Here is a 16,515-nt window from a genome sequence, read left to right on the forward strand (position 1 = left end):
GAAGGCTGAGGTTGCTGGTTCAGAATGCTGGGTTTGCCTGGTCAAGGAATATTATGCAAGAAGCAACTATGAGTTGATGCTTCCCTCTTCTCCATACCCCTCTTCTCTCTCTCTTTCTCTCTACTCTCTCTAAACATCAATAAACAGCCCTGGCCAAATGGCCTGGTTGGTTGGAACGTCGTCCCAAAGCACAGAGTTTGCTGGTTCAATCCCCGGTCAGGGCACACACAGGAACAGACAATGTTCCTGTCTCTCTCTCTCTCTCTCTCTCTCTCTCTCTCTCTCCCCCCCTCTCTCGCTAAATAAAATAAATAAATAAATTTTTAAAAATCAATAAACAATTTTTAAATGACATGGAAAGGAAAAATACTATTAAAAAAAAAGAAACTCAAGCAAAATGGTACCTTGGACTAGGCTTCAGGTAATAGCAGTGGAGATGGATAACTTAGAGTGGATGAATTTGAAATATGTGCCAGATACTGTCAAATATGTGTCCTTATTTGAGCCTCACAACAACCCAGTAATGTAAATATTTTACAGATTTATAGGTTTTTTTTTAATTTTATAGATGAGGAAGCTAAGATTCAGAGAGATTCTTCTATATCATGCTTCTGTTAACCTAAATATCAAAAGTTGAAGTGAGAGGCAACAAGCGTTTATTTGATATCAAACAGAATAGCTATGCCTTCAGGCAGAAACCTGAATAGTGTTCTGATTAGGAGACAAAGGCAAGGGTTATTTATGAAAAGGGGAAGGGGAACAATTACATCTATAGAATAAAGGCATTTCTGTAGGTGTAGATACCATAACCTGGTTATGTTAATTCTAAAGAATATTTACATTTTTCAGTCCTGTAGTCATCAATCCAGTAGTCATAACCTTTGCTTTTTTGTTATCTTTCCAAACAGTTGTTTGAGATTCAGTTTTGCTTTGGGCCTAGTTCAAAGCTCTGAGGCATAGGCATGCAAGGCAGTTCCTCTGGGGTGGTAGCTCTCGCTCAACTTTAAAGTGACTCCATTAATTTTTTTTTTTTTACATTCCCCTCTATATAACAATGATTATTTCATCTGCCAAGTGAAGAAACTGATAGTCAGAATCCAGGCTAGGTGACAGGATGAGTAGCATGATAAAGTATCTAAGAGGCTTCAGTCTTTTCCAGATGAAGAGGTCAGTTTAGTTAGGGTACTTCTGAGGTTAGACAAGATTATGTCAAATAGAGAACTGTGTGATTTAGCACAAGACCAAGCCACCAGGGACCCTACATTCCAGACACTGTGGAACAACATGAAAAATTTAGGCCCTAGAAAGGTATAACTAGATTGATAGAGTTTGAAACACTCCTCAAAGATAGATAAAATTGTTCCAGTTCACAGAAGAGAAAATGAAAACTGAAGTTCAAAGAAGGGGGAAGGGCTTGCTAGGGTCACCGAGAATGATAGTGACAGAGTTGGAGCTAGAACCAGGTCTTCTGACTCACAGTCCACAGTTCCCACAGATTTAAGCTCTGCTGTCTCTTTGGTGGGCCCAGAGATCATTTTATATTGGGATGTTCTGTATGAAATTACATGTGGGGAGAGTATGCTTTTGAGTAGAGGAGGGACTTAAATCTTATTTCTGCTCCTAGGAGGTCCCTACTAGAAACACAAGAGTCACTACCTTCCCATATAACAGCCTCTTAAATTCCCAGATATAACCTACTCCTGAGAAAGCTGGAGAGGGGACCAGAGTAGATCCCAGGATTAAAGGATCTTATTCCTTCCTCTATACAACATCCCCTTCCTCCTCTAAGTGCTCTCTTTTCTCTTAAAAGCATGCTTTTGGGAAAGGATCTTCTACTTTTACTTTAGCATGAATTAAAGAAAAGTAAATCCCAATAAAGCAGGGGCCATAAATTCTGCCTCTCACTGCTGTGTGACTCTTGGGTGAATCACTGCTCCTCTCTGGGCCTGTTTTTTTTATTCCGTGAGGATACTGGACATAATTTCTGAGGGGCCTGCTAGCTCTGATCTTATGGGATCATAACATAGTGATGTTTTGAAATCTTATGGGATTAGGTTTATCAGTCTGCACAATTCCAGGTCCCTGGCAGAGAGTAGGTCCACCAGAACTTTTGGCTACCTGGTGGGATGAGGCTCAGCAGGTGAAATGTCATCAACTGCTAGGCCCTCCCTGCTTCCTGTTCCCTCCTCATCTGCTCCCCCTTCCCCTGCTCCCCTGCAGACTCAGAGGACTGGAAACTCCCAGGATTCAGATTCATTTTCTTCTCTTCATTTAAGGGAGGAGCCCCAGCCTCTCTCTTCTCTTGGTCCTCATACTCATACTCTGAATATAATTTGAGGGAAGCATCTTCCTGCCTTCAAATATCTCCTCTATCTACTGGGAGGAATTTAGATGTTGATTAAAAAGCAAGAGCTTTAGAGTAAATAGGTTTGGGTTTGAATCTTAGCCCTGCCATTTTACCAGCTATGACCTTGCGCAGGGTACCCCTCCATTATCAGATCCCCAGGCCCTGCATGCTGTGAAGTGTAGATAATGTCTATAAAATACCTGTGGGAGAAAAACATGTAACCTCCTTTTCACTTAAGGGGGAAAAAATTGTAACCGGAAAACAGTGCCGGATTTGTGGTTACTTGCCACCTTTAATGCCAATAAAGAGAGACAAGGACTGAGTAGGAATAAGGGGTGTCATCAGATTGCAACTTGAGAAGGCAGGTGACTCTTGTCCAAAAGAACTGCCTTAACACTCTCATGGTGCTGGTGGTTTTTATAGGGTTCAGGAGCAAAAGGAAATGAAGAGGAAAAGTCCGTGCAGTTAGTCATGTAACAATATGCAAGAGGTTGGGGTTCGGCTACAGAAACTTCTCCTCTGCAAGATTTTTTTTTTTAATTTTATTTTTTTTTTTTTTTTTTTTTTTTTTACAGAGACAGGGAGTGAGTCAGAGAAAGGGATAGACAGAGACAGACAGACAGGAACGGAGAGAGATGAGAAGCATCAATCATCAGTTTTCCATTGCGCATTGCAACACCTTAGTTGTTCGTTGATTGCTTTCTCCTATGTGCCTTGACCATGGGCCTTCAGCAGACCAAGTAACCCCTTGCTGGAGCCAGCAACATTGGGTTCAAGCTGGTGGGCTTTTGCTCAAACCAGATGAGCCCGTGCTCAATCTGGGTCCTCTGTATCCCAGTCCGACGCTCTATCCACTGCGTCACCGCCTGGTCAGGCTCCTCTGCAAGATTTTTGATGTAACACAGGCCCAATCAGCATAGTCCTATCTGGTGTCCTTGGTAAATCTTCAAGACAGCCAAGGTCAGATGTCTCCCAGGAACAGCCAGGACCTGGCACTTCTGAGACCGTCTGCCTCTGGGAACTATCTGTGAAAATACTCGCAGTTTCTTAGGATACAAAGTAAAAATTTAAGATTGGTGAACTAAGTTTCTAATTAATTTACAGGCTTTAACTTTTCACAGTAAATCCTGTGGCTAGGCTTTTATAAATAACTATTGTGATTTAACTCCCCTAATTGTTAGATCCCTCCCCATTGTAAGCTTTTCCTGATATTCCTGCAAAGGTAAACTTTTTTGCCACATTTCAAAGTAAATGCCAGGGAGCCATTAAGAGAGAGAGTAGCAAGCATATTAACTATTTCCTAACCCTTACATGTTTCTTATTTATTACCAACTAAAAAGCTACTATTACTGAAGCCAAATTTCTAACTTTTGGGCTCCCCTATCAAAATCACATTAGAAATTGAATATTAGGAGAGTCACTCCTCTGTTTGCTTCCTGTGAGTTTTTTTAATGAGGTGATGTCATCTAACAGTTTATTTTCTTTTTAAAAAATGCAAGGCTGGGGCCCTGGCCGGTTGGCTCAGTGGTAGAGCGTCGGCCTGGCGTGCAGAAGTCCCAGGTTCGATTCCCGGCCAGGGCACACAGGAGAAGCACCCATCTGCTTCTCCACCCCTCCCCCTCTCCTTCCTCTCTGTCTCTCTCTTCCCCTCCCGCAGCGAGGCTCCATTGGAGCAAAGATGGCCAGGGCGCTGGGGATGGCTCCTTGGCCTCTGCCCCAGGCACTAGAGTGGCTCTGGTCATGGCAGAGCGACGCCTCAGAGGGGCAGAGCATCGCCCCCTGGTGGGCGTGCCGGGTGGATCCCGGTTGGGCACATGCAGGAGTCTGTCTGACTGTCTATCCCTGTTTCTAGCTTCAGAAAAATACATAAAAAATGCAAGGCTGGCCCTGGCCAGTTGGCTCAGTGATAAAGCGTCAGCCTGGCGTGCAGGAGTCCCGGGTTCGATTCCCGGCCAGGGCACAGAGGAGAAGCGCCTATCTGCTTCTCCATCCCTCCCCATCTCCTTCCTCTCTGTCTCTCTCTTCCCCTCCCACAGCCAAGGCTCCATTGGAGCAGCGATTGCCCGGGCACTGAGGATGGTTCTGTGGCCTCTGCCTCAGGCACTGGAATGGCTCTGATTGTGGCAGAGCGACGTCCCAAGATGGGCAGAGCATTGCCCCCTGGTGGGCATGCCGGGTGGATCCTGGTCGGGCACATGCGGGAGTCTGTCTGACTGCCTCCCCGTTTCCAACTTCAGAGAAATACAAACAAACAAAAAAAAATGCAAGGCTGTTCTTACCTGGCAGGGGAGATACCATGATCATGAAGGTGGTTTTCCCAGAGTGAGGCTTATTCATTGCACTCCAGATGTGCTGACCCCTGCAATTTTCCCAAGTGTGGGAAACGCAACTGCATAATTTGTGGTAGTGGGGGACTATGTTCACGCTCTCACCTGTTGAAAAAAATGCAATGCAAAGTATTCTTTCCATATACCTAATACATAATTAGTGTGAACTACATGTTTATTATCATAATTACAATTGCTGCTTGTAAGTTCAGTGTAACCTACTCAGAAGGTTCTGAATTCTCTTTAAAATAGAAATCCGATTTAAAACTCTCTCCGGCTTAAAAATCTTCTGTGGCTCTTCACAGCCTACATGTTATAGAGCCCAAACTTTACACTGTCATTCAGAGTCCTTAAAACTCTGGTCCCAATCTGGTTTTGTAGTCTAGAGTCTCTGGTGTATATAGTTTAATAAGCCTAAGATTTGGCATTTTATTTTAGTCACATAATCTGTTTCCTCCTTTGTAGTATTGGGATAGTAATTTCTACTTTAAAGGTTAAATAATAGTAGTTTATGATAACTACTAATTACTGCAGTTATTAAGCATTAGCTAGTATATGAGAATTTGACAAACTTAATCCTGACAAGAGCCCAGTGAAGTAGGTACTTTTATTTTTTTAATTTTTATTTATTCATTTTAGAAAGGAGAGTTTATGAGAGAGAGAGAAAGAGAGAGAAAGGGGGAAGGAGCAGGAAGCATCAACTCCAAAATGTGCCTTGACCAAACAAGTGCAGGGTTTCAAACTGACGATCTCAGCATTCCAGGTTGACGCTTTATCCACTGCGCCACCACAGGTCAGGCCAGTACTTTTATTTTTAGATGAGAAAACTGAAACAAAGAGAGCTTAAATTATTATCAAATCTAAACAGACTTAAATGGATGTGTAGCTACCGGCACAGTCCATGGTGTCAAACGATTGTGCTAGAAAACCTCTCTTGAGGACAAATATTTAAAAGGACTGTGTACACAGTGAAGCTATGAACAATGGCTATTAATCACTGTCATCACTTCATCCTTCCTTGGATACGATGCTCGGTTACACAGAGCAATTTACTAGTACCTTTGCTCATTTGTTCTCCCTGCCTGAAATGCTCTTATTTCCCTCTCAAAATTATACTCTTTTCATGATACCTAAGTAGGAGATCACCTACTCCGTGAAGTCTTCCTTAACACCCTGGCATATCCCTCATCCCCTCAACAGTAGGTATTAAGACTTCTGTATCTTATTCTCCTTCGCCCTTTCCACTTAGTAACTGTCCAATAGATAATTGTTGAACTCACTAATCTTAAATAATATATTGTAAATTTACTGAAACCAATCAAGGGAGCTTTCTTTCTGAAGGGTCTTCGAGCATGCCAGAGAAAATCTTAAGGTGATTCATGAGTGAAGCTCAGGAAAAAATAACAGTGTAATTCAAGGCATGTCCCATAGGGGGCACAGTAGTCATGGTCAAAGCAGTCAGGAACATGTTTCTTTGTAAACAGAGAGGGATACTAACAATAACTTATATTTGCATAATGTTCACAAAACTCTTTAATGTATATTATCGACATGAAGTATTATCCCCATTTTACAAGTGAGGAGGGAATTGAGGGAACTCTTCCAAATCCCAGAATCTTTTTACAATACATACCAATTAATTAGGCAAGGTGATTTCAAAGGTCTACCAGAGGCTCTGTGATTTTTTCCTTCCAAATTACCTCCCTCATTCCTTGAAAATGTGTGTAATGTTACTTTAAACGCTTTCATTCTTTGGCTGAGACTTTAAAATTTAAATATTTAAATGAAAGGGAGTAAAAGGAGAATGTATGTAATATTGTAACTCATTTGCACTTTAGAGTAAGTTTCAAATATATTTTTTAGAGAGAAAGAAGAATCAACTCTTTGCTCTACTTTAGTTGTGCATTGATTCCTTCTCACAGGTACCTTGACTAGGGATTGAACCCGGGCTCAAGCCAGTGACCTTGGCTCAAGCCTGCAACCTCCGGCTCAAGCTAGTGACTTTGGGATCAAGTCAGCAACCTCAGTGTTCCAGGTCAATGCTCTGTCTACTGCAGCACCACAGGTCAGGCTCAGATCTATTTTTGAAAGCCACTTGACCTAAGTGGGTTAGATGGAAACAGTGAGAGTGCATAAGGTCACTGGAGATCTGAAGAAGAGCCACAAAGAGGGGGTAACTGTAGGAAGTTTTATTAACTTCACAATTTTGTCACAGGCCAATCTGGTTCCCTGTTGCTGTAGCCATTGCCAGAGGACTCCTTTCATCCAGGCATTTCTTATCCCAAGAATTTGAGAGCACAGCTCAGTACAGTGTATAATCAAGTAATTATGCCTGGGAAATTCTCAAGGAACCTTTCTCTCCAACCTCTAGTTAGAAGTTAGAAAACCGAGAGTCAAATCTGGGATTATAAGAATGAAATGTGGAGTAAAATAATAAAATATGCAATTCCAAGTTTGGCATCTGGAGTTCAATATTAGAATCTCAGACTAAAATAGAATTTCTGATTGTGATTGTAGAATCTACTTGTAGGATTTAAATTCAGAGAATAAAGCCTATATTGGCCCTGGCTGGTTGGCTCAACGGTAGAGCATTGGCCTGGCATGTGGAAGTCTTGGATTCAATTCCTGGTCAGGGTACACAGGAGAAGTGACCATCTGCTTCTCCACCCCACCCCCTCCCCTTTCTCTCTCTCTCTCTCTCTCTCTCTCTCTCTCTCTCTTTTCTCCTCCTGCAGCCATGGCTCAAATGAACAAGTTGGCCCTGGATGCTAAGGATGGCTCCATGGCATTGCCTCAGGCACTAAAATAACTCAGATGCCAAGCAACAGAGCAGCGGCCCCAGATGGGGGTTGCCGGGTGGATCCCAGTTGGGGTGCATGTGGGAGTCTACCTCTCCAGCCTCCCTGCCTCTCACTTGATAAGAAAAAAAAAAGAAGAAAAATTTAAAAGCCTATATTGCATTTCCAGTAGTAAAATTTGGGGTTCCAGAGAAAACATTTCCAGATTATTTTGATATTTGATTATGTTGCATACCCCTCACCCAAAGTCAAATTATCTTCCGTCACCTTCTATCTGGTTTACTTTGTGCCTATATGTTTTCTCTGAACATATGTACCCTGATTTATCAATGTCACCCCATGAAAATTAATTTTAAAAAAATGAAAAAAAAATTGGGTTCCAAATAGCAGCTGAGTTGTAATCATAGAATGCTCAAGTTCAGAGAATAGAACCTGCAGTTTAAGTTGTAGATATTGGAGTGCAATAGTCAAATCTCAGACTTTAAATCTGGAGCCTGGAGTTCTAATAGTAGCAACTCAGGTTAGAATAAAATCTAGAAGTCTAATGGTGGAACTTCAGTTTCTGAGAAAGAACCTAGAGTTCCTGAACTAGTATCTGGAGTCACAAGAATAGAACATGGAATTATTTTATTAGAGTCTTGTATTTTGAGATTGAAACTTTTAAAGTTCCAATAATACAATATTAAAGTTTGAATGCTTAGCCTGAAATATAAGTATAGGATATGGGATTCAGAGAACACATCTTGAGTTCTAGTAGAATATCCTGAGGTGTCATAATTAGACCTTGAGGTACAATATTAATTTACAAAATTCTAAAATTGGAACCTAGCATATTAGATTAGTATTAGAATCAGCCTTTGATAATGCTAATGCTAATGCTAATGACTAACATTTAAGAGCTTATTATGTGCCAAGTATTGTTCTGAGTGCTCTACATGTTTCATTATTATTACATTTAGTGCTCACAAAAAACCTGTCAGGTGAGTTCTATTATTACCATCTCTATTTTACAAATGAGGAAACTGAGGCACAGAGAGGTTAAATAACTTTCCAAAGGTCACATACTTGGAAAGCACAGAAATGGTATCCAAACATAAGAAGTGTGCGTCCAGAGCTTATGCCTTTAACCACTATGATAAGTACCTCAGAGTGTAGAACCTAGAGAACTTTGAATTCCATTATAAAAGTTTGAGATTACCAAATAGAACCTGGAGTTACCTTGATATAAACTATAATTTTAATAGCATTTTGAGTGATCTTTATATCCAATGCTAGAATAAGGGGCTTACATATAGAATCTGGAGTTCCAAACATAAATTATTCAGTTCTGAAATTAGTTTCAAATGAAGAACCTCGACTGGATCTTAAAAATTGGAGTCCAAAATTCTGCTACCAGAACTTCAGCCTCAACCCTGAATGTTTGGGTCTAATCCTAATAATGGACTTTGGTTTCTTTTTTCTTTTATTTATTTATTTTGTGTGTGTGTGTGTGTGTGTGTGTGTGACACAGACAGAGAGAGGGACAGATAGGGACAGACAGACAGGAAGGGAGTGAGATGAGAAGCATTGCAGCATCTTAGTTGTTCATTGATTGCCTTCTCATTTGTGCCTTGACTGGGGGGCTACAGCAGACCGAGTAATCTCTTGCTCGAGCCAGAGACCTTGGGTCCAAGCTAGTGAGCTTTGCTCAAACCAGATGAGCCCGCGCTTGAGCTGGCAACCTCGGGGTCTTGAACCTGGGTCCTCCGCATCCCAGTCCAACGCTCTATCCACTGCGCCACCGCCCGGTCAGGCTAGTTTTCTTTTTTTGTGTTGTCTTTACCAGGTTTTGGTATGAGGGTTATGTGGGCCTTATAAAATATGTTTGGAAGTATAGCTTCTTCTTCAGTTTTCTGGAAAACTTTGAGTAGGATAGGAACCAAATCTTGGACTGTTTGATAGAATTCACTAGTATAGCCATCTGGCCCTGGACTTTTATTTTGGGGGAGGTTTTTGATAGTTGTTTCTATTTCCTCCCTGCTATGGGTCTGTTTAGGCTTTCTGCTTCATGATTTAGTCCAGGAAGATTATATTGTTCTAGGAATTTATCCATTTCTTTTAGATTGTTAAATTTGGTGGCAAATAGTTTTTCGTAGTATTCTACAATAATCCTTTGTATATCTATGATATCTGTGGTAATTTCTCCTCTTTCATTTTGGATTTTGTTTATATGAGTCCTTTCTCTTCTTTCCTTAGTGAGTCTTGCCAAGGGGTTTGTCAATTTTGTTGATCTTTTCAAAGAACCAGCTTTTTGTTTTATTGATTCTTTCTATAGTTTTTCTGTTCTCTATTTCATTTATTTCTGCTCTAATTTTTATTACTTCCTTTCTTCTGCTGGTTTTGAGTTGCCTTTGTTCTTCTTTTTCTAGTTCCTTAAGATGTGATGTTAAGTTGTTTACTTGGGCTCTCTCTTGTTTATTCATATAAGCCTGTAGTGATATGAACTTCCCTCTTATAACTGCTTTTGCTTCATCCCAGAGATTCTGATATGTCATGGTGTCATTTTCATTTGTCTGTATATATCTTTTGATCTCTGCTTTTATTTCTTCTTTGACCCAATCGTTTTTTAGAAGTATGTTGTTTAATTTCCACATTTTTGTGGGTTTGTTTACTTCTTTTTTAAAGTCGAATTCTAGTTTTAAAGCTTTATGGTCAGAGAATATGGTTGGTATAATTTCAATCTTTCTGAATTTGTTAATGTTAGTTTTGTGTCCCAACATATGGTCAATTCTTGAGAATGTACCATGTACACTGGAGAAAAATGATACTCTGATGTTTTGGGATGAAATGTCCTGTAGGCCCTGGCCGGTTGGCTCAGCGGTAGAGCGTCAGCCTAGCGTGCGGAGGACCCGGGTTCGATTCCCGGCCAGGGCACACAGGAGAAGCACCCATTTGCTTCTCCACCCCTCCGCCGCGCTTTCCTCTCTGTCTCTCTCTTCCCCTCCCGCAGCCAAGGCTCCATTGGAGCAAAGATGGCCCGGGCGCTGGGGATGGCTCTGTGGCCTCTGCCTCAGGCGCTAGAGTGGCTCTGGTCGCAACATGGCGACGCCCAGGATGGGCAGAGCATCGCCCCCTGGTGGGCAGAGCATCGCCCCTGGTGGGCATGCCGGGTGGATCCCGGTCAGGCGCATGCGGGAGTCTGTCTGACTGTCTCTCCCTGTTTCCAGCTTCAGAAAAATGAAAAAAAAAAAAAAAAGAAATGTCCTGTAGATGTTTATCATATCCAATTGTTCTAGTGTTCCGTTTAAGGCCAATATTTCTTTATTAGTTTTCTGTTTGGATGAATGATCTAGAGTCGTCAGTGGTGTATTGAGGTCTCCAAGTATGATTGTATTTTTGTTGGTTTGTATTTTAAGAGATCAGTTAGATGTCTAATATACTTTGGTGCTCCTTGGTTTGGTGCATATATATTAAGTATTATATCTTCTTCATTCAATGTCCTGTTTATCATTATGAAATGATCATCTTTGTCTCTGATTACCTTTGTTGTCTTATAGTCAGCATTGTTAGATATGAGTATGGCTATATCTGCTTTTCTTTGGCTATTAATTGCTTGGAGAATTGTTTTCCAGCCTTTCACTTTGAGACTATTTATATCCTTATAGCTTAGATGTGTTTCTTGAAGCTAGCATACAGTTGGATTTTTTTTGATCCATTGTGCTACTCTGTGTCTTTTTATTGGTGAGTTCAATCCATTTACATTTAATGTAATTATTGACACTTGAAGGTTTCCTATTGCCATTTTATATAATGCTTTCTAATAGCTGTATTTCTTTTTTGGTTCTTCTCTTTTGTTTATCTGTCATTTGTTTATATTTGGTTGTATTCCATACTTCTTTCCTCTGTTTCTTCTTTTTTTTAAGCCATGTGTTTCAGTAGTGGTATTTTCAGGGGTGGTTACAATTAGGTAATTAAAAGAATATATGTTACATTCATTGTAGTCCATTATCTTCATGACTGCTTCTGCATTCCATCCTCCTCTGTTACTGCTAATTTTTGTCTTCTCCCCTTTTTTTGTTTTTGTTGTCACAGATTATTCTTGTTTTTATTGTGCTCTTGTTGGAGCTTTTACTTGTGATTTTGTTTTGTTTTGTTGTTTGTATCTGGTCGGATAACTCCCTTTAGTATTTCCTGAAGTGGGGGTTTTCTGGTGATAAAAGCTCTCATCTTCTCTATATCTGTGAACGTTTTTATTTCTCCTTCATATTTGAAGGAAAGCTTTGATGGATATAGTATTCTTGGCTGGAAGTTCCTCTCTTTTGGTACTTTAAATAATGGGGTCCACTCTCTTCTGGCTTGCAGAGTTTCTGCTGAGAAATCTGATGATAACCTAATGGGCCTTCCTTTATATGTTATAGTCTTCTTTTCCCTGGCTGCCTTAAGGATTTTCTTTGTCATTGATTTGTGATAATTTCATTACGATATGCCTTGGAGTAGGTCTGTTTGTGTTAAGGTAACTCAGTGTTCTGTTTGCTTCTTGGATTCAAGGTTCTAATTCTTTTCACAGGCTTGGGAAATTCTCGATTATTTGTTTGAATATGTTCTTCATTCCTTTTTCTCTCTCTTCTCCTTCTGATATACCCATTATTCTTATGTTGCTCTTTCTGATGGATTCAGAAAATTTTGTAGGGCTTTCTCATTTTTTTTTTTGTATTTTTCCGAAGCTGGAAACGGGGAGGCAGTCAGACAGACTCTCATATGCACCCGGCCGGGATCTACCTGGCATGCCCACCAGGGGGCGATGCTCTGCCCATCTGGGGCATTGCTCCACTGCAACCAGAGCCATTCTAGCGCCTGAGGCAGAGGCCATGGAGCCATCCTCAGTGCCCGGGCCAGCCTTGCTCCAATGGAGCCCCGGCTGCAGGAGGGGAAGAGAGAGACAGAGAGGAAGGAAAGGGGGAAGGGTGGAGAAGTAGATAGGCGCCCTTCCTGTGTGCCCTCGCTGGGAATCGAACCCGGGACTCCTGTATGCCAGGCTGACACTCTACCACTGAGCAAACTGGCCAGGGCCTCTCTTTTTTTAATTCGTGAGTCTCCCTCTTCTTCTCTCTGTAGTATATCTAGTTGCCTGTCTTCTATGTCACTAATTCTCTCTTGTATCTGGCCTGTTCTGTTAGCTAAGCTTAACCCCTCATTTTTCAGTTCATGTATTGAGTTTTTTATCTCTGTTTGGTTCCTTTTTATAGTTTAAATTTCCTTGATGAAGTATTCTTTTTGTTCATTAAATTGGTTTTTGAGCTCACTAAACTGCCTTTTAGAGATTTCTTGTATATCACTGAGTATTTTTAGGACTTCAATTTTTAAATCCCTGTCATTTAACTCCAAGGTTTCCACATAATTGCAATTTTTCATCTTCTATCTAAGCTATGTCTCTGTTTTTTGTATCCATATTTGGTTTCTTTTTCCTTAATGGCATTTGAGAGTGGTATTGTTAATAACACTAATAAGAGATAATTAAGAAAGTAAAATAAAGGTTGAAAAGATACAGTGAAAAAATGAAAATTCTATAATGATAAGTGGAACAAAAACTACAGAGAACAAGGAGTAGGTACTGAGGAGAGATGACAGAATAGAGAAAAAAATGAAGTAAGAAACAAGCGAAATGTCACAAGGAAAAATATGAGTCTGAAATATAATACTTTGATGATAAATGATGATTGGATGATAGCCAAGAAAAACAAGAAGAAGAAAAAGGAGGAGGAAGAGGAGGAGAAAAGATAAAGGAGAAGAAACAAGAAGGTGGAATAAAGAGAAAGAAAGGACAATAAAATAAAATACAAAACAGAAAGAAATAGAAAAAAAACAGAAGTAGCCTGACCTGTGGTGGCGCAGTGGATAAAGCGTCGACCTGGAAATGCTGAGGTCGCCGGTTCAAAACCCTGGGCTTGCCTGGTCAAGGCACATATGGGAGTTGATGCTTCCAGCTCCTCCCCCCTTCTCTCTCTTTGTCTCTCTCTCCTCTCTCTTCCTCTCTGTCTCTCCTCTCTAAAAATGAGTAATAAAAAAAAAATAAAAATAAAAAAACAGAAGTAAAGGTTCTAAAATGAAACCCTTACAAAATACAAGAATGAAAAATGTAGCCCTGGCCGGTTGGCTCGGCGGTGGAGCGTCGGCCTGGCATGCGGGGGACCCGGGTTCGATTCCCGGCCAGGGCTCATGGGAGAGGCGCCCATTTGCTTCTCCACCCCCCCTTCCTCTCTGTCTCTCTCTTCCCCTCCCGCGGCCACGGCTCCATTGGAGCAGGGATGGCCCGGGCGCTGGGGATGGCTCCTTGGCCTCTGCCCCAGGCACTGGAGTGGCTCTGGTCGCGGTGGAGCAACGCCCCGGAGGGGCAGAGCATCGCCCCCTGGTGGGCAGAGTGTCGCCCCTGGTGGGCGTGCCGGGTGGATCCTGGTCGGGCGCATGCGGGAGTCTGTCTGACTGTCTCTCCCCTTTTCCAGCTTCAGAAGAATACAAAAAAAAAAATGTAAGAACTGTAGATAATGTAGTTCGAAAAGAAAATTATAGAAAAAGAAAAATAAAGGAAGTAAAAATGACAAAAACCGTTAGAAAAAAAGTGTGATTTTTTTTTCTGGTTTTTAGAGGTGGCTTCTTTCCCTTTTTTCCGGCAGGTGGCACTGTACTACAAGTTTTGCCTCTGTGCAGCTCTCAGAAAAAGGTAGGGTGGGCCTCAGTCCTGTTGGCAGGTGGGGCTTGTTAGGGCTTTGCAATTATCTGGCTCTATTAATGGCAGTCTGTTTTCCAGGCATCTCTCCGCATGTCCCTCCCACTGAGCTAGCAGCCTGGAGACTTAGCTGTGAGGTCCGCCTCAGCTACTGTCCTCACAGCAAGGGAATCTATGCACAGCCAGGTCCCCCCTCCAGCGCTGTTCAAAGCACAGTTCTGGGGAAGACAGTGGGAACCAGAGCCACCAGCACAAGCAGGCAGGGCGGTGCACAGACCAAGAACCAAGTTCCTTTTTGTTACACAGGCAAAATCCTATGGGCCAGTGGGCTTATCTGGCATGCTTCAGTGCCCCGCAGTTGTTTGTTGTTGTTGTTGTTTTTACAGAGATAGAGAGAGAGTCAGAAAGAGGGATAGACAGGGACAGACAGGAACTGAGAGAGATGAGAAGCATCAATCATTAGTTTTTCATTGCACATTGCAACACCTTAGTTGTTCATTGATTGCTTTCTCATGTGTGCCTTGACCGCAGGCCTTCAGCAGACTGAGTAACCCCTTGCTTGAGCCAGCAACCTTGGGTCCAAGCTGGTGAGCTTTTGCTCAGATGAACCCACGCTCAAGCTGGCAACCTCAGGGTCTCGAACCTGGGTCCTCGGCATCCCAGTTTGATGCTCTATTCACTGCACCACCGCCTGGTCAGGTGCCCCACAGTTTTAATCTCTATGAACCTTGAGTTTTTAATAGTAAAACCTTCTGGGGAGATGAAGACCTGGGGTTTTGATACTAAAATCTAGAATTATTAAAGCAGATCCTTGAATTCTAAGATGGGAAACATGGATTCCAATAGTGAAATCTCAAATTGTAGTAGTAGAATATAAGGTCCAATAGTAAAATCTTGGGTTTAGAGAATATAACATGATATTCCAAAAGTAGGACATGTGATTCCAAGAATAGGACCTAGAGTTTCAGTGTTAGAATCTTGGGCCTTGATTGTAGAATCTGGGGTTAGATTATTAAAGTGAGAATTTGTGAAATAGAATCTGTAGTTGCCAAAACAGAAGCTATAATTCCCAAAATAGCATCTTGGGCTTTAATAAGGGGACTTGCAGAGTATAACCTGGAATTTCAAACATAAATTATTGGGTTCTTAGATTAGAATCTATAGTCCAATAGAATAATTTTATAGAATTATAGTAGAATATAGACTTCCACTGGTAGAATCAAGGTGTCTCAGAGTCGACCTGAGAAACACTCTATCCAACTGCACTACTACTCATCAGGCCACATAATTTCCATTTCAATAAATCAGTTATGTTTAGACTTTGGAATTTGATAGATCTGGATTAGAATTCTGATTCTCCCACTAATTAGTTGTATGACCTTTGAGTATTTCCTTAAACTTTTTTATTTCTCTTTAAAAGTAGGATTATAATATCTGCCCCACTGGATTGTTTGGGAGTTAAATGAGGTAACTCTTTTCAATAGTATTTAGTAAGTGTTAGTTATTATGATCATGAATAGACTACATGTTGGGCACTTTGCTAGATATTGGGGATAAAAGATGTATGACATGACGTCTGCAATCAAGGTACTCATGGTCGAGATAGGAAATATATTTAAAAAATCTAATAATCTAGCTCTGACCAGGTAGCTTGGTTGGTTAGAGCATTGTCCTGAAGTGCAGAGGTTGCTGGTTCAATCCCTGGTCAGGGCACATAAAGGAACAGATGTTTGTGTCTCTCTCCTGCTCTCTCTCTTCCTCTAAAAATCAATAAAATGAACATTTAAAAAACAATTTTAAGGCCCTGGCCAGTTGGTTCAGTGGTAGAATGTCAGCCCAGCATGTGGATGTTCGGGTTCAATTCCTGGTCAGGGCACACAGAAGCAACCATCTGCTTTTCCACCTTTCCCCCTCCCCTTATTCTTTCTTCTCTCTTTTCCCCTCCTGAAACTATGGTTCAATTGGTTTGAGTACCTCAGCCTAGGCACTGAAATGGCTCTATGGAGCCTCCACCTGAGGTGCTAAAAAAATAGCTCTGTTGTGATCATGGCCCTAGATTGGTGGAGCATCAACCCCAGACGGGGATTGCCAGGTAGATCCCAGTCCAGGCGCATGCAGGAGTCTGTCTCCCCTCCTCTCACTTGGAAAATAATAAAACCAATCGATCTAACAACCTTAATATTGCACTATTGTAAAAATATGTGCAAAGGAACAGAAGCTTGAAACATGTTTTGTGTGTGTGACAGCTCTTTATTCATTGATATTGCATCTCAAATAGCTTTGGGGAATTTTGTCAAAAGTAGTGAAATGATGACTGTGTTCTTGACCACATATCATATA

At 41.4% G+C, this 16,515-nt stretch overlaps 1 non-coding gene across 1 annotated transcript; it reads left to right on the forward strand.

The window, feature by feature from the left end:
- Positions 1-4,618: 4,618 nt before the first annotated feature.
- On the forward strand, positions 4,619-4,782 carry LOC136332487 (U1 spliceosomal RNA). Its single transcript, XR_010730743.1, has one exon. It is a non-coding gene; the product is annotated as a U1 spliceosomal RNA (small nuclear RNA).
- The last annotated feature ends 11,733 nt before the right edge of the window (positions 4,783-16,515 follow it).

The sequence above is a fragment of the Saccopteryx bilineata genome, chromosome 3, assembly GCF_036850765.1.
Source record: "Saccopteryx bilineata isolate mSacBil1 chromosome 3, mSacBil1_pri_phased_curated, whole genome shotgun sequence".
NCBI classification, from domain to species: domain Eukaryota; kingdom Metazoa; phylum Chordata; class Mammalia; order Chiroptera; family Emballonuridae; genus Saccopteryx; species Saccopteryx bilineata.